Raw genomic sequence first — 20,160 nt, forward strand, 5'->3', positions numbered from 1 at the left:
TGCTGCCAAGGCAAAATAGCCACCCTGTGGTAAAGTTCTTTCCGCAGAAATGACTGAGATCACACCCTGAACCCCTCTGGTCTGCTCATTGTAAGCTGTCTGCCGTGATCTTGCTGCTACTACCTGCCCTCACCCTATGCCAATCTAACCATCCCCGCCCTCAAGCAAAAGCAGACCTTTTCTGGCAAATTTCAAGGATGTCTTCTGTTGGTAATTATTTGTGGGGTTTTTTTTTTCCTAGCCAAGCACTAATTCCAAGGCTTGTCATGAAATAAATTCTGAGGGCAAAGACAGAGATTAAGTAGATGTGTTTGTCCTCTCCACCATCTTGGCCGGAAGTCCCATCTTCTCCTATGTTTTGCTAATTTATTTATATATCTTTATGCCTAGATCATGAACCCAGTTTGATCTTATCTTGGTGTACGGTTTTATGTGTGGGTCAATGCCTAGTTTCTGCCATACTAGTTTCCAATTTTCCCAGCAGTTTTTGTCAAATAGTGCGTTCTTATTCCAAAAGTTGAGGACTTTTCATTTATCAAACACTAGATTTCTATACTTATTGACTATTTTGTCCTGTGAACCTAACCTATTGCACGGACTCACAAGTCTGTTTCTTAGCCAATACCAAATAGTTTGGGCGATTGCTGCTTTATAATATAGTTTTAGTTCAGGTACAGTTAGGCCTCCTTCATTTGATTTTAGAGTAAGGCTTTGACTCAATATGCACCAACAAAAGATAGATAGTAGTTCAATGGATAGAGTATTGGATTTGGAATCAAGAACATTTTAAATAAAATCTAATCTCAGGTGATTAGTAGCTGAGTGAGCTACTTAAGTCACTTAACCTCTGTTTGCCTCAACTTCTTTAACTGTGAAAGTAGGGTAATTATAATGTCTACCTTGTTATGAGGAAGGAAGAGAATAAACATTGATTATGTACCTGTATTTGTCAGAAACTGTGCTAAGTCTTTTCAAATATCTCATTTGAGCTTTACTACTGTCTTAGGAAATAGATGCTATTATTATCTTTATTTTACAAATCAGGAAGCTGAAGTAGACAGAAATTAAGTGATTTGCCTGGGGTCACATAGCTAGTAAAAGTATCAGATTAAATTTTAACTCAGATTTTTTTAACTCCAAATCTATCCACTAAGTTACCTAGCTTCTATTTAACCTAATATCTGTAAATATGTGAGATGGGGGAAAAGCACTTAACATAATTTACATAGCTTGACTTACAGAAGAAGCTCTATAATTTCCCTTCCTTTATTTCCTTCTTTTCCTAATATTTTGATGCCAACCCAAAGAACTACATGAAATCTTAGATTTTATTAGCTGACTAAGTGTAGTGCAATGTACAGAAATAAGGTGATAGTGTCTGTGTCCTACACAGGTCAAAATCTTTTATGCACATATTTAATTCTAGAGCTTTATTTCTGAATAAACTTTGACAAAATGGTTGATCTTTCAGGATATAGAGGCTGAAATGAGACATCCAAATTAAAATTGAAAACTGTAAAGCTGAAAATTTTGTAAATTGAAGCTCTTATTATTATGGTTATTATTATTGCTGTTTTTTTTAAAATTTTCATAATTTTCTTTAATTCTATGTATGTGAATTGTGGTCGCATACATAAATAGTAGTCTCCATACATCCTTCTATTTTAAATTAAATGACATCTTATAACATTTTATGGAAATGTATTCCACTTTGAATATTTAATGTTACAAATCCTTGCTCTCTGCTATAAGTTATACTAATATTTTAAAATATTCGGCTGACCAAATCTGGATTCCAGTGTCATCTATTACACATTCTACCTACCCCAGATGCTTAGGTTGATGGTCCTAGGGTGTGATGTCATCCTTGAACTTTAGCACTCTATATTTATTCCTAGTTAGATATAGAATAGTCTTAGAGTAGGAAAAGGACTTTTTTTTTTTGTTTCCGTTTACCTCCTTCTGTTCCCATTTGAGCACTTTGCTTTTGCTCTCTCACTATAGAACTGAGATTCAGAATCATTATCTTCCTTGCTTACAACAATCCAGTGGAATAGATGGAATCAAGTATCATTGTTCCCTTTATCCAATGAAAATCAGTAGGGAATTTCTTTATCTTCCCAATTGCATTTTCTCTATACAAATTTTGTCTCTGTTAGGGCAGAACTCATATGGGTTGAAAAAGATTAAGAAATGTGCTGATTAGGAGAACTCTTCTCTAACACACCACCATTTTTTTTACAACAGAAATTTCAAATTGATTCTGGCAAATTCCTAGAAAATTTAAGCAATTTTTCCCCCTTAAAGCAAGGGAAACTGTGTAATCTGTCTTTGTGTGATATTGTGAGTGTAAGTAATTTCCCAGTGTGCTCCATTACCACTCATTCTCCTAACAAAGGAAAGAAAATGTAAGAGTACAATGGATAGGGTAGAGATCACTGAAAGCCTATAATGGACCCTGAAGGAAAACAGTTAACCTGATGAAGCATTTTGAGTAGATAGCATGAATGGATGTTTTAACTGTTTTTTTTTCTTCAGATTTCTGACTCTTTCAACTGTCAGATATACCTCTAACTACAAATCCTAATCCTTAAAACCACAGCTGATAACTTTCAGGGAATGTAAGAAGGTGATTTCTGATTACTTAAGTGCCTTTTTTCTGCCTATTCTGCTATAATAGAAAGCTTGGAAAATTTGTATCTACCAGTCCAGACAGAACACAATAATCTCTTCTCTAAGTAAAACAGTGTGGTAGAGAACTAGATTTATAATCTGAAATTTTGGGCCTGAGTTCAATTACTATCACTATTTCTATGATATTGAGCAAGTCACTTTATGTTAATTTAACAAATTTTGCAGTATTTAATAAATATTTGTAAGTGATTTGTTAAAAAATATTTATAAAGTATTTTGCCTGCCTTATTCAATTCACTTCAGTAGGGACTAGAACTAGAATGATGGAAATGGTGGGTAGGGGGGGGTGAAGAAAGGAAGAAAAGGAAAAAGCTTGCATAAGCATCTACTATGTACTAGGTATTGGGCAAAGCACTTTATAAATATTACCTCATTTTATTGTTACAGTAATCTTAGAGAGAGATACTATTATTACAACATTCTATAGTTGAGGAAAGTGAGGTAGACAGAGATAAAATTTATGACTTTTCTAGAGTCACAAAGATAGCAAGTGTCTGTGGTTAGATTTAAACTTGTATTCCTGACTTCTAAGGCTGGGATTCTATCCACTGTTCCACCTAGCTGTCAAATAGTTTAGACTCTTAAGGAAGAGATAATCCTATGTTCCTGGCAATTAGTAGGTGCTTAATAAATTGAATGACTAGTATATTTCTCTACCTTATTGGATCTGGGAACCTCACTTATATGGATAATGAAGCTCTTACTTGCCTGCAAAAGTGGAAGTTACCTCCAAAGTGTACATTTCCTAGCTAGAGTGAGCTTTCAGGAAAAAGAGATGAAGATGTTGGATATTCGGAATGCAGTCTGGAAAGGAATGAGGAATAGAGTGCTGCCTGGAAAGAAATTACATTTCAAGTGACACAAAGAGCTTGCAGTCTTCCAAACATCAACTTTATTTCTCTGTATTTTCCTACAATAAGTATTTTGATGATGGAGATCAATGAAGACATGACTAGCCTTGGGCACCCTCTTTCAATGGGAATTCCTGAAAGATCCATTTAGTCAGAGGAACAGGCTGTAGGGATGGAGTGCATTTCTGTTGTGTAAATTCTGTGGCTAGAATGCAAAGCCTGGAGAAGCTGATACAGATTTTAATACATGCATGTCTACCAGTGTTGGTTTATTTTGATTGTCAATGAAATATAATATAATGCTCAAGTCTCAGTTTCCTTATCTATGAAAAAGGGAAATTTTATATGTCTGTTTGTCTTATATATGTACATATGCTAAACTTATGGTCCTTTTCCAGAATGAAGGAAAAACAACAACAATGTTGTGAGAAAATGGATTTGTAAACCATTAATTATTATGCAAATATTATACAATCATACAATTAGTAACTTTTAATATCCCTATCCAAACATGCACCTACAGACAAACAAATGTTTTCCCTCTCTATGTAGTCATCTTGGGAAAATGTTTTCTTCTTTTATTAAAACTTCCATTGTTTAAAAATATTTGTGAGTTCCTCTTTTATAGGAGCAACTCTGTTATGGATGTTGAGCAATATAAACAATCACTGTGTGAAAAAATTTTCTGCAGAATAATGACAAAATTAGAAATAGAAGATATGATCTCTAGCCCAAAGCTACCTACGATACCATGAAAAAATAATACAATCACAGTTTGATATGACACACAAATATATTTTCTAAATATAAATATAACATAAGCCACACAGAACAATGAGTGGCAGCCCAGTAATAAAAAGAAAGTTATTTATTGAGTCAGAAGATCTGGATTTGATCCGGAGATCTTTCACTGTATGTGGCCTTGGGTTACTTATCTTCTTTGAGACATAATATCCTCTTCTGTAAAAATAGATTTAATTGTAATTCTGCGGTAGGTACAGTGGGACAGAGAGCAGGAGTGGGAGTGGAGACTGACTATGGACATAAGACTACCTGAGTTCAGATTCTGTTCTGCTACTTACCATTTGTGTGACTGAGTAAACTGCTTCAGTTCTCTACACCTCAGTTTCCTCATTTGTAAAATTCAGTGGTTGGATTATATGGCTTTTTAGGTCCCTTCTAGCTCTAGATCTAAATCTGATGGTTGTTTCTAGTCTCTCAGGGATGCTGTTACAAATAAGATAATGCATGGGAAAATAAAATGTAATTATAGGTTGTATATATGATATTGAAGATCTTTATTTAAAATGTGTCCATAAATTTGGGTAGTTGTATGTGCCTTTGATACACATGTTATATGGATGCATGCATATATTCATGTATGCATATTGACAGTATTATAGAATGACTACTTTGTATAGATCCAAATTGATAACTGTTTAAAGTTTTCCTGGGGAGTTAGGTCTTTTGCAGGCAGTTAAATTAGAAAAGGAACAGGGGAGGAGGCTGGAGAGGAGGCAGAACAGTATTACAAAAAGGGACAATTTCATACTGGAAACTTTCAAATCAATGATTTGCAAAATAAGGCTGTCATCACTGACTTGCAGAATTACTTTATCATGTACTATTATTTACTACATAGTTATCTATGTGTCTCATTTCTCTACTAGATTATAGATAACATAAAGACATACTGTTTTATCTAAACTTTGGATCTTTTTGAGCCTATTGAATCCATTTGAGTTTTCTGTACACTGGAACAGCTTAATAAATGTCTGTTTTTAAATACGTTATAAAGATTTTCTTTGATGACATCAATATATCCTAATGAAATACTTTTCTTTTTCCTCTTGTGTAAACCAACTAGTCTGGTATTATTAAAATGTCTGAGAATTCATTTCCCACTAATATTCCTGCCAAGTTCTTTAGAATAATGGAAATATATTTAATGGTATTTCTTTCTACCCTGTGAAATGGCATACAAGCAATATTTTGTAAATAAATTATAAAATAAAAACTAGAATGCTAAAATTGAGCTTTAGAGATCATTTCATCCATTAGTCCCAGGGAAGCTGAGGCTGCATACATTCAAGGATTATACCTGTGGAACTGAAGCCCTGAACTTTTTCACTGTAACATTAAAGCTCTTTTCTCTACATCATACTTTTTTATAATTGTAATCATAATGCATAAACTAATCTTACATATGTATAAATGTATAAACAATATGTAGAATGTGACAAATATGTATGGAATATGGTAAAGACATTGTTCCTACACTTGAGATACCATAATACATGGCAAACAATAGAAATTTGGAATGACAGAATTGAGCTTCATCTATGATACTGTCTAGATGTGATACTCAACTTCCCTGAGTCTCAATTTTGTCTGTGGTATAATGGGAATAATAATATTACCCCTATTTGCATGCTTTTCGTTTTGAAGAAATAAATGATTTTTGAAATTGTAAGCTAAATTATAAAACTATTATTAAATGATTTAACTGGAATAGAAATAAAAGGGAGATTACATAATTATCATTAAAATATAATTATATTTATATGTTTAAATACCTATAGCGATAGTTAAATGATGGAGACACAGTGTATCATGATGAATGGAGAATTGGCTTTTGAATCAAGGAGGCCTAAGGGCAGGATCTATTTTTGACACTAACAATGTAGCCATAGGTAAGGTATTTGATCTTGATGCCTTAGAAAAAATTTTTAAGACTAGAGGTATTACTTTATTGAAATCATCCATGCCAGGAATTGTTTTGTATCAGTAAAAAGATGAAATCACCCGTTTAGAAAAAAAAATTGGGAAAAAAAAGTCAAATTGATATGAAAACAAAATGAATGAAAACAAAAGGGATTTTGAGAAGAAATGAACTATTATATATGGCCATAATTGATACCATGTCAATGGTGAAACAGAAATCTGCCTAGTGAAATGGTTTATTAAAACTTGTGTTTCTCAATATTCTGTCACTTTCTGAGGACATTTCTGGTCCAAATGGCTAATTAAACCTCATCAGAGCAGCCAAAACTCCCCCCTCACCCAATCCTATCTAGACTCTTATTCTTGTCTCTATATATTTCCTATAATTGGTGAACAGCTAAACCAGGTCATATGTGACTGATAGCTGGCAGCTGTCGTTGGACTACTTTAACACAGTATAGTGACAGACTCTGCAAACCCATCCAACTCACTTAGGTTGAGAGACCTTGCATATATATTCATGTATTAATTCTCTTATTTTTGATAGTAATAGCACCTTATATTTCTATGACACTTTACATTTTTTCCTATTTAATGACGATCTCAGTTGATTCTCACAACACTGTGAAAGAGATTGTAAAAGTATGATTGTTCTTATTTTACAGATGAAAAAAGTGAAGCTCTGAAGATCTAAATGATTTACTTGAAACCACATAGTAAATGGTTATATTTCTCAAGTCCAAATCCAGGCCTTTTCCATTAAATTATTCATCAGTATTGTGTCTTTAATGCATATGTAGTTGAATGATGAGATTCATTCTTTCACTTGCTACCATATCAAGGTGTTTTCAGATTATTAAAATAAGGGCAGACTAACTGAAAATTATTGCCACCTGTTTCTTAAAATAGGTACACAGAGGTAATATTAAGTAAAGAGAACACTGTTGGATTCACATCTGAGGACCTGGGTTCAAGTCTCATCTCTGCCCTTATTAATTATATGACTTCAGGCAAATTACTCAGATTTTTTCCCCCACTTTATCTGTAAAATGAGCATGGTAATTCTTATCTTGCTTATCTTGCAGGATTCTTTTAAGGACCAGATGAGAGCAGGCAGGTGAAAGTCATTTGCATATGGCACCTATATGAATTTTATTAAATATACACAATAACTCTAATGGGATATTTGTAAAGCACTTAGCACAGAGTCTTGGAACATATTAGACACTTAATAAATGCTTCATCTACCTATCTGTCCATCCATCCATGAGAATAAAAGAAACCGAATGCAATGTAATTATAATAATAAACTTTGGGTCCATAAAGAGATTGGAGGTTGTATCTTCCTCCCTTTTTTACACAGTGAAGAACTGTGGGTGTTGAACCTTAAATACACTGACAGGATCACTTGTTAGTGTTGTTGAACTGATCTTTTTTTAACTCACTTTTTTTTCTTTGTTGCAAAGTATAGTTGTCTTGAAAGGGGAAATGAAAGGGTATTTTTAGAAATGAAGGGGATGTCAAAATAAAATAATAACATTTTAAATAAATTTATATTATCAGGAGTCCCCTGCATACAATTTTGGAAAATAATAGATGCTTAATAAATGTATTTCAAAAGACCTATTATGGAAATGAAGATTAGGATGGATCTAGGAGACATAAAACCATTTAGGGACAGTAAAATTATGGAGTGACATTTAAAAAAATGAACCATGGACATAAAGCAAGTACCAATCCATCTATTGACACATGGTTTCTGAGTATCTACCATGTGTAATTCAATTTCATGAAATTCAAACTATATTCATGAAGTGCCTGCTATTTTTAAGACATGGTACTAGTCCCTGGGATATTGTATGCTAGCTTAAACCAGTTGTTAAGTTTTTAGTGTGAACATCTATTGCTCAGAAATCAGCAAATACTATAAATTTAGGGCTTGATTTATTGTTTTGTTGACTATATAAGACTTAAGAAAGTGATAGAAAAAATGTTATTGTTGTAGATTAAACTTAAAAGTGTGTTAGAAGTTTATATTTTTTCCTACAAAAAGCCAGTTATTAAACATTTACCAGCATAGCTCTACATTGGTGATAAAAATATGAGAAATGAAATTGTTCCTGTCCTCAAGGAACTTTTATGACCAGCTGGAAGGATATAAATTGTATATGGTGAATATAATGAAAAGGTAAGATGTGAAAGAGAGAAAAAAGGATGCTGAAGAAGTTTTCTTGGTTATTTGAATTTGACCCCCATTTTGTTTTATTAGGTAGATTGACACCTGACACAGGATGAATGGTTATTCATATTATAACACAAACTAAATGGTAGAAAGAGAAGCAATAAAGTCCTAATGATTATAATTTGTAACCAATATCAAATTGCTTACACTCTCTGGAAAGAGACAAGGAAGTAGAAGGGGAAGGAATTTTTTTTAAAAAATGGATATTAAAATTATTTTTATATATAATGAGAAATAAAAAAAAAATAGAAAAACAGATAAGACCTAAATAAAGGCACTTGGAAGTTATATGACTTGTTAGAAAAATACATACCTCAAAAAAAAAAAGATATTTGAAACCAAGTCTTCTTGACTCCAAGCATAGCACCATATTCATGAATTAGGATTTTATGTCTAGAGGTGGGAATGACTTCACATGTCATCTCAAATAACTCATTCCCTTCTTTATTCTTTCATAAAAGCTTCCATTTTACATGGGAAGTAACCAAACCCAGTAATACTGTGATTGATCCAGAGTCATAGAAGTAATAAGCCCTAATTCAATTTGTGTTAGGGAATAAAGGAAGCAAATAAGCATTTATATAGCACTTGTTAAATTATTAGTAAAACAACAAGTAAGTTTCCTTCTGTTTTGTTTGTAAGAAGTGGTAGGTTGGGAGGGGGAGAGGAACTGAATTTTGATTCAGAATAAGGAAACAAGGAAACAAGCATTTATGAAGTGCTTATTACATGTCATTGTGCTAAATTTTAAAAATATTATCTCATTTTATCCTCATAACAACCCTGGGAAGTAGGTACTATTGTTATTGCCATTTTATACGTGAGGAAGCTAAGGCAGATAGAATATAAATGCTTTGCCTAGAGTCATATAACTAATAAATATCTGAGGCTGTATTTGAGCACAGGTCTTTTTGACTCTAGGACCAGTGTTCTCTCTACTGCACCATCTAGAATCCTCAAAATAAATCCTTGGTTTAAATTCTGGCTGCAAGATTTACTAGTTTTATGTTTGAGGAGAGCTAAATCACTTCTCTGGGTCTTATTTTTCTCATTTGAAAAATGAGAAAGTATATTAGAGGAACACCAACTATAATGGCTTCTTTCTCTAACAATCTATTCTAAGATTTTTTCAATCCCTTACTCATTTACTCAAATTTTAATCTTCTCATCAGATATATATATATATATATATATATATATATATATATATATATATATTGCATCCCCTATTTATGCTTATCCATCTCTTATCCCTTAAAACTTGAAAATGTCATCACAGTATTTATTTTACACCTGACGACTTTAAAGACAATTTCACAAATTCCCACAGTTGAATATTGCCCACTTTGGTATATGCTGTCATGACATTCTGGAAAAGTCACTCAAATGATCTGATATTTATTCTCCTCATGTATAAAATGTGATTAATAATAATAGATACTACCAAAATGCTAAGAAATTATTTTGTCAGCAAAAAGTACAACATAAATGTGAGCTATTCAAATATAAATTTTATTTTATGAATCATCATCTCATTGCTTTCCTGTGGCATCAGTGCAAAGAGCACTGGACCTAGAATCAGAGCACTTGAATTCCAATTCAGCCTCAGACAAGAATTCTTGTCTTATTTGTGAAATAAATATTACAATAACACCTATTCTTGTCTTATTTGTGAAATAAATATTATAATAACACCTACCTCCTATGGTTGTAGTGAGGTTTAAGATAATAATGTAAAGCATTTCATGAATTTTAAAACTATATAAATGTCATTATTTTTATTATACTATGATTATTAAATTACTATACACATGTGAACTTTTATGACATAGTTTTAAAAATTTTATGACTCTACCTCATATCTCAGAATGATGGTGGTATTTATTCCTTTTTGTATAAGTACACTAAGAAACTAACACTCTACTTGTCTCCAAGATGTTTATTTTTCATAAAGGAAAAAAAGTCTGTATTGACTGTTAGTCTTCCACAATTAAGTATTTCAAACATTTGGAACTATTTTGGTTAAAAAGGGGAAAAAATGTTGAAAAAATCTTGAGCTGGCAATGTTCGAACACATTGTAAAACAAACAGAAACCACAGCAATTGGCCACCCATGCTGGGAGTCTCTGTACAAGATTCTGTGATTAGCTAAAAGTCTTTACAATGACTGTCTACATGTATATGGGACATTTGAGTGGAAAATCTGAGAGACCATGTGCATGTAACTTGGTCTCAGTTAACCAACCTAACTAATTCACCTAACTAGCTAGTATTCACCTATATTATCATGAGCTGTGAGCATAGGTTTTTATGACCTCTAAAATACGTACCAGGTATAAATGTCTAATTTAACTAATGTTGCCTTTAGAATTGCCTTTCAGAAATGAGTGAGGGAACCCCAAGTCTTGTGTAGGTTGCTTTTATAGAATAAACATAGCATTGGTGGAAGAGGATTGAATACTAGTCCTAGCTATATTAATATTACTAGGGAAAATACATTTAGTTTCACTTAGTATTAGAGTTTTGGTTTTGTTTTTCATTTGTACAATGAGAAGAATGAATAAAAATGAAAAAGTTAATGTGAAAATATTCATTAAGTACTTACTATGTGGTACTTTTTCTGGAATGAGGGATGCAAATTCCAAAGGGAGACAATTTCTGCCCTCAATGAAACTACATTCTATTTAGAATAGACAGCATATATAAGAGAGTAGTAGTTAGGGGTACTAACAGAGTAAAAGGAAAGAGTTTTGGTACAGGGGAATTATAAGCAGAGTCACAGGACAGTGATAGTAGCAATCACTAATTTGGTTATTATTCCCAGAGTAAGTATGTGTTTGTGTATGGGGGGAGTAGGAGGAGTGGGAAGAGTAAAGTAAGAAGGGTACAGTATTAGCAGAATGTTTTACTTGGTGAAATGTAAATTAGGATCTGGGTCTCCTGCTTTGCAAAGATAGCATGAATCGATTCATCATAATTATTAGAAAATGTTCTTTGACCTTTTATATAGTAGGTTAGGCAAATTTCAACACCTGTTTACCAGTCAAGAAAGCTCAAGGGAAGAGTTCCAAAGACGAGTGGATTCCTTTAGAAAGCTAGAGCAAATGGAGAAGAGTTGAAAAAATTGTCCCTGGAAGTTGAGTTTGGGAATTGACAGTTCTAGGTAGAAAAAAGCTAGAGGAATAGTAGATTACATGATACATGTAAGTTAAGAGTTGGGTATATGAAAATCAAATAAAAGAATTCCTACATGAGCTTTAGGTGTCTGTCATGGGAATGTAGTGAACAATTTTGTTGTATTAAAACTATTTTTCTAAGCTTCTGGTATAGGAAATCTGGATCAGTATTAATGAGTACAAAGATGATAAACAACGAAGAAGAGAAATATAGAGAAATGACAGCCTGAAGTGGAGTGGTAATGTTTCAATATAATTATGTAGTTCTATAAACAAAGTGTTACAGAAGAAATAATGTTTTTCCCCTGGAACAAGAATCCTTTAATTTTTAATTTTTATTAAATTTTAATTTAATTTAATTTAATTTTGTTTTGTTTTGGTTTTGGATATGGATCTATTCTGATGAAGCCTTTTGGACCCAGAATGACATTTTAAATTTTATAAAATAAAATACAGGAAATGACAAAGGATACCAGTTAACCTGATTTAAAATCAGATCCACTCTTGTGGTACCCTAGGTTGAGCTTCTTATGGCAATATATTCAAATCACATGGAAATATTGGTGAATATTCAACACTAAAATACCTTGATGTGGCCTTCAGGAAATATAGAGACAACTCCTTTCGGTACAAGACTTGGCAATTTTTCAAATCTGATGTGTAAAATGCTCCACCCTTAAGACGTCTACATCTTGGAACTCCTAGATTCTTTTAACACAAAAACTTAGATGTTGCTTCCTATAAATAGTCTTATCTGTGCATACATACATATACACATACACAGACTTCATATGCTACACATCTATAAACACATTATATATAATGGATATATGTGTGCACAGTATTTACTTGTCTCTGGGGTCTATGGGGTGTTCAAGGAGGACTGGCAATTCTGGCATAAGGAACTGCTAAGCCCCTTTCAGGAAGAAAAACATAGAAATGCAGGACTTCCAAGAATACCTGATCAAAATGCCACAGATATATAGGAACTTTTAAATTCAAATATAGGAAGTAGAAGAAACATTAAGATAAATACAATTATTAGGGACTAAAGAAGGGTAAACTGCTTACAACCTAAGATGAGGAGAAGTATGTGTGCCTTCTGAAATCATCAAGAGTCTTAAAGGGATTCTTATTATATAGAAGGCCTAAAAGTGGTACTGTTATGTCTTGATAGTCTTAAAACAATGGAAAGAGAGAAGAAAGGGAATATATTGTGATGGGTGTGAGGAGAAAGAGAAAGGAATATTAGGAAATTTTTTCTCAAATGATTGGAAATATAAATTAGAAGTTTTCACAAATAAGGAAAGGAGGTAGAGTTGAAATTTACTCTTATCTAAATTAGTCAAAGGAGAGAATGCAAACACACACACACACACACACACAGAGAGAGAGAAAGAGAGAGAGAGAGAGAGAGAGAGAGAGAGAGAGAGAGAGAGAGGTGTTTCACTAACTGAGGAAATAGAAGGGAAAAGGTAAAAGAAAAAAGGGGGAAATAGAGTAAAGGTAGATTAAGAGAGATTAAGTCCTAAGCAAAATACACCCTGAGTTTTCACAAAAATTATTTCTAGATCTTTTGAGGTGGAAATAAATGGTGATTAGAGGAATGGCTGAAAAAGTTATAGTATATAAAAGTGATAGAATACATTGTGCTATCAGAAATTACATAGAAGATGATTTCAGAGAAATTTGGAAAAAAATCTTGCAATTTGGAAAAATGGAAAAAAATAGTAGTGATGCTGTTAGTATTATGATGTAGGTCATAATCAAGACAACAATTTGAATAATTACAATAATATTATAAAGACAAAGAAACTTTGAAAGACATAGGAACTTTCATCTGTGAAATGACCAACCATGATTCCAGAGTATTATTGATGAAACTTCCTACCTACATATTAATAGAGAATTGAAGACTCCAGTTCAGAAACAAAGAGAAACACAGAGAGATACACAGAGACACAATACATATTTGAATATATATGTGTATGTACACACATATATCTATGTCTATTTGTCGATCTGTCCATCTATCTAACTATCATGTGATAGGAGAGAAGAAATGCTGTTAATTGAAAAAATTAAAGGTTGTTTAAAAATTGATCTGACTTTTAAAGTCCTTTATAATCTGGCCCCTTCCTACATTTCTAGTGTTTCATCCCTTCTTCCTTCAATGTACTGAGCCATCCAATGATAGCAAATTAATCAATAAACATTAAGAATCTATTATATTCCAGGCATTTTACCAAGTGCTGGGCATACAAAGTAAGCCAAAAGATAGCCCTTTCTCTCAAGGAGCTCATAGGCTACTTGGCCTCCTTGCTGTTCGTGGAACAAAATACTTTATCTCCTGACTCTAGACATTTTTACTGGCTATCTTCCATGACTAGAACTTTGTTCTCCCTCATTTATACCTTCTGGCTTACTTCAAGTTTCAGCTCAATTTCTACCCTCTGCAAGAAATCTTTTCCAGTACCCCATAAACTTATTATCTTCTGATATCTCCAATTTTTCCTTTATGTATCTTGTTTTACTCAAAGTTGTTTGCATTCTATTTTTATGCAACTTTTTTTGTGAACTTCTTTTTTATGTGAACTTACAATAAGAGCTATGTTTTTAAATTTATTTTATTTTAAAAAAGAATAACAGAAAAGGAAAACAAAACAAATCAAAACAAGACAAAACAGAAAATTGCCATGGACCTAGCAGAACATCAGGAAGGATTCAAATATATAACAATAAGTTATTAATTCAAGAAAGGATACATAATAGTAGAAGGAATTACATTCATGAGTGTCCATCTTTTCTTTACGTGCTTGTAGGTTGTTCTTTTGTTTTCTGTCATCCACTTCTTTTTTACTTTATTCTCCCCCCCTTCATCTTTTCTACCTCCCTCAAGCAATCTATAATTAAGAATATAGTTGTGTATACATATGTAGATATATACAAACACATAAACCTGCTAACTGTTTGCTTTAATTCTGCTTTATAACTTGGCTTACTCTTACTTATCCTCCCCCGACCCAGTGATCTCTCCCTTGTCTTCTTCCCTCACTTTTTATTTCCATCCACCCATTCCTGCCCCATTATTTCTTTATAGATTTTGGAGGGTGCTATTTCCTCCACGGTATGCCCAATTACTTTTGTTAATCTTAAACATATGGTATAAATTTCCATGTAAAAATCATGGAACATAAACAATTTGTTCATGTTAAGTTCCTTGGATCTTTGATCTTTGATATTAGCTTTTATATGTTAAATTTTCTTTTGAGTTCCAGTTTGATTGAAAGGCCTGAAAAGTTAATTGAAAGTCCATCTTTTTTCATTTAATATTATAGATAATTTTACTTCAGATGATATTTGTGGCTACAGGCCTAGTTCTTTTGATTGCCAATTATGATTCCAGCACCTACAGTTTTTTTTTTTTTTTGTTTGTTTGTTTTTTACTGTGGTTGCTACTAAATCCAGGACAATTTTCTTGGATTATTTCTTGCATTATTCAGTCAAAGTTGTTTTTTTTTTTTTTTTAATTCATGCCTTTCAGTTAGTTTAATTATTCTTATATTTTCTCTTCTTGATCCATTCTCCAGGTCTGTTGTTTTCCTTTTAAGATATTTCACATTCTGTTTGATTTTTTCATTCTTTATATTTTGTTATTTCTTGGTCTCTTACAGCTGTTTTCCCCTTGACCAATTCTAATTTTCAAAGAGTTATTTTTTTTTCTTTAAGACTTTGTTCATCTTTTCTAGTTGAATAACATTTTTATATACTCTTTTTAGATGATTTTCAATTATTTATTTATATGTGTTTCCTAAATGACTCTCATATGATTTTTAAATTTTCTTTGAGTTCTATAAATTCTCTCTGGGACAATGATCATTTATCATTAAACTTTGGGGTATAAAAAGCTTATTTTTTTACTTCAAAGTCCTCCTCTGAAGATGAACCAGATTTTCCCTATTCTCAAAGTATCTATGGTTGGGTTTTCTCTTTCTTGCTGGTTCATTTTTTTTTTTTTAAATGAGAAGTGATAGTGTAAGTACCTCTAATCATGAGGTGGGGGGGATGGTGCCTCTAGACTCACTTTAGCTATCTCCTCTGATCTGGAACCCCAAACCAAGAGCTCTACCCTTCTGCAAGTTCCAACAGCCAGTAGGGTCTCTGCCCCACTGTTCCCGTACTTATCCATGTGCTCATTCCTTGTAGCTCAGGGACAGGGCTCTTCCACAAAGCAGAGCCTGGGTCCTTCTGTTTTCCTGGATTCTGAACCCCATTTCCACACTCAATCCAAGAGGCAAAAAATTCTGCTGAAGCTCCAGTCAAACCCAATTAGCCCCAGGGGTCCCCATTTGGAGTATTTCTGTGGAGCTATCCCAGAGGTGTTTGTACTTCAAACTGGCTAATTTCTGCCTGGGGGCTTTCTTAAGATTTTGGATTGTTTCAGGCCCTGTTCTGGCCTAAGTCTTGATTTTTCATTAGTCTATGTTTGCCCTGAGGCACAAATTTGTTTTCTTTGTGGGGGAAATCAGGAGAGCTTGAAATTTACAATTTATTCTGGCATTTTTCCAGAATCCTCCCCAGAGCTTTTTGTTTGTTTGTTTGTTTGTTTTTTTGTTGTTATTCTTTTCTTTGTAGCCCCAAAGTTAACTTAATGATATTTTAAAAAATTCTACTATTGTCAGATATAATGTGGTGACTTCCAATATTCTAGTCCAACTTGCTGATTACAGATAGAGAAACATAGGTCAAATCCAGTGAAATGACTTACCTGAAATCATAAAGGTAGTTGCTGTAGAATACACAATACACAACCAGGTATGTAAACTGAATTTAATCCCACTCTCTACCCTCTGCTGGATCATGGTAGATGCTTATGGAATTGAATTGAATTGAAATAAAATTTCATTTGTACTTTTAATTTTTCCCCCAAATTACATTCCTGGCTAGATAGCAGAAAATGCATTGGGTGATACATAGTGCTTCTATTATAATAGATGCTCAGTAAATATCCATTGGCTGATTAATGCCCTTCTCAACTTCTGGCAGGTCTCAAAATCAGCTTAAATGTTAAAGAGAAAAGCAAAGTATTCAGCAGTGGAACATTGTGCAAAATGAAAGGAAAAAAAAAAAAACTAGTCAAGGAGCTATGATTATGAGTGGGAAACCATTGAACTTCCTAATGAGTCCTTAAACTCTCTTTAGAGATAAAGAAATGTCATCATAACAATGCATGAGCAGTTTAAGGATATTAAACATGGCCCAAGTGCTCCAGCCTTGGAAGATAAAAGGAACAGTTCTTCAAGTTGCCCAAGATAATTTTTCTGCACGTAATAATAGCATCCCTCCTCCTCCTGTTTTAGCTGGAAACCTGGCAGGGGCTGATAAGGTTCAGGCTGAGAACTGCCCAGGTTTAGTTGGCCCCTCCCTGGCTGTGGCCACTTCAAAGAGACTTGGCATTATCTGCTGCTTGACTGGGAGACAAACACATGGCAGCTCTGATATTTAAATTCCCCTCATCCCTATAATCATTTCACCCTGTCAAGGGAAAAGAGAAGGGAAGAAAGAAAGCGAAGGGGAGGATAAAGGGAAAGGCAAAAAAAAAAAAAAAAAGAATCCTAGAACTTGGGAGCTTCCAGTCAGGGGTCAGTTTTAACTGTCTTCATCTGTGACCATTTCTTTTTACCCTCTTTTCTTTTTTTCCTACTTCAGGAGTACTTGTCCAGCTTGGTGAGAAAGGAATATGGCTGTGGCTTGTGAGCTGTAAGCTTTCTGGTTATTGTCCAGGGCAAAGCTGGCTCTAACTGCTTCCCTTTCTTAGGTGGGTATCTTTTAATCTCTTCATGATTTCTTGTGTGCAGTGCTGGTGTGTGTGGTTAAGTAATAGGATGTTTCAGTTCTGCAATACTGCCAGCCAAAGTATCTCCAGTCCTGATTTAAAAGGCCAGAATAACTTATTTCAATTACTTTGTCAAGCATAAGCCTGAAGCCTCTTTAAAAAAGGAGAGGGGTGGTGATGGTGGTGGCATTTTCCTACTGAGGTGAGATTAAATTTAAATGATAATAAAAGTGCCAAAGTAATGTGAATGCACAAGCCAAAAGGGGTGATGCCCTTCTTGGCTGACTGGTTCCCTATTGGGTGCCTGTCATAATTTATAAGATGTAATCCTCATATGAACAGAACAAAGCCCTCCAATGTTGATAAGGGAACTCTGGTGCCCCTCTGTTAAATAGGGCTCGATGTCATAAGGTCGTTCAACACTGGTGGTTTAGGAATTGTCCTTTGCAAAAGTACCAGCTTGACCCAATCCAGAACAGTCAGGTTAAGGAATAGGATGGAAAACTCCTGCTTGATAATTTGTTTCTTCTTTTTTTTTTAAATCTTTTCTCCTCCTTTCTCTGTCTGCCTTTCTCCCTCAAGAATGCTTCCTCTTCAGATCAGCTACAAAGCAACAGAAATTCCTTTCTATAAAAATAAGAGGTCTGTTTTATATAAAATGCCATTGCATATACATCCACACCCACATTTGCTTGTTTTTCTTAGCAGAGTCCAGATCTTAAAATAATTAGTCTAGGAAGGTGGAGTTGGGGTTAAAAATCCTTTTTTTTTTGGGGGGGGAGGGACAAAAAGGGGGATGATTGATTAATAATTCTAGGCTTTTCAAATGAGAGATTAGATAAGGAAAAAAAACCTAAGATTTAGAGAATGCATCACATTATATGTGTATACATGCAGATAGTTATCCTTGCCTGTTCATATAACTGAAGGATTTCAGAAATATGGTGAATAGTTCAGATGATTGAGGTGAACCATCAGTGAAAATGTACTTGTTTTTCCAACTGAGAGTTCCAAATACATTCCTAAGGTAGCAATTTAAGCCATCTGTATTCAAAATACAATAAATTATTTGAAATTTATAAGTGGCAAACAATGAAATTTTATATCCAAAGTACAGAAATTTTGTAGTCTTCAGAAAACTCTAAATTTTGGCTTTAATCAACCTAAATATCCTTAGTCTTTATGTAATCATGATCTTGTACATAGAGATTTAGCATCTAAAAGGAATGAAATCAGGAACCTGCTAAAAACCAACTTCTCAAGGAATATCTCTTGTATTAGCTTTCTACTATGTCTGAGAGTCACACCTTTGGGTTAAAGCATTATATCTCTCATAGGCTTCATTAAAATGCAAATATTACATGGAAAAGCTGTTTAATATGCTAGAAAGAATGTTGAACTTGTAATCAGGAGAACTGTGAATTCAAAACCATTACTTGAAGTGTAAACATGGCCAAAATTTTCAATTTATCTGAGCTTTAGTTTTCTTTTCTGTAAAATGGAAACAATAATAATAACTGTTAATTATACATTTATTTCACAAGTTTTTATAAAGAATTATGCTAACATAAATGAGCATGTATTAAGTTCTTAGTTTTAATGAAAGGACTAATTGAAATTAGATAAGGTAAATTCAGAAGAGAGTCAGTTATCATAGTTCTTTTAAGAGACTGGGGAATAGAAGGCATCAGTAATGGAGGAAAATTCATAGGTAGGTTTCAGCAAAGTGTAACAGGCAATAGCTTTGGGCCTCACATTTTTGGAAAAGAGGAAAAGATAGAGTTGAACTGTGTGAGTAAAAGTCCGAGATCAGAGTAGAGGAACAGGAAGTCAGAGCAAGAATGATGGTCTGAAGGAAGTGAAGGTAACTATGAGGATTAGCAATCGATTTAAGAGGAGAAAGGCATAAAATGAAATGAAAGGAAGTTATGATCTGATAAAAGAATATCAAACTTCTTGATAATTCAAGCAGAATATGTGTAGGGGAAGGAAAGATCAAGAACATGATAATCTTTATGCATAAAGTAGAATAGAGGAATAGCTGATTGGAGTTGAGTCAATTGAGGAACTGGAACAATGAAATAGTTGAGAAAACATAAATACGTATGTTAAAATCTTCAAGCATAAAGATGTTATGGAGAGAAAGATAGTGAGCAAGGAACTGTATTCAGGATGACTGGGTGACCTTGTGTAAATCATTGGTGGCTCCCCCAAATGAAGTTCACTTCAATAAACTCAGTTTTTTTATCTTCAATAATAAAAGTGTTGAATTTGATCCAAATGTCTATCACTTCCATGTTTTTAATTCTAGAAATGAGAATCTTTCTGAACAATTCTTCCAGAGAAAGATCAGCACAGAATTAGGCCTTGGGGAAGGGAATTTTAAGTAGTAAGAGACACTGTTCAATAAAAAAGGGCAGGGTATGAACTGATGCTAATTCAGGAGGTGAGGCACTATAGGAAATCAATTTACTTTTTTAATGTGGGGTCAGGTCTGTAATTATCCAAATAAAGGAACCTGCTCAAAGGAGAGGGAGAAGGAAAAGAAGAAGAAAGAAGAAAAAAGAAGAAAGAAGTAGAAGAAGGAAGAGGAGGAGGAGGAAGAGGAAAGGGAGGAGGAGGAAGAGAAGGAGGAAG

This window comes from Sarcophilus harrisii, chromosome 2 (assembly GCF_902635505.1).
Source record: "Sarcophilus harrisii chromosome 2, mSarHar1.11, whole genome shotgun sequence".
Taxonomy (NCBI): Eukaryota; Metazoa; Chordata; class Mammalia; order Dasyuromorphia; family Dasyuridae; genus Sarcophilus; species Sarcophilus harrisii.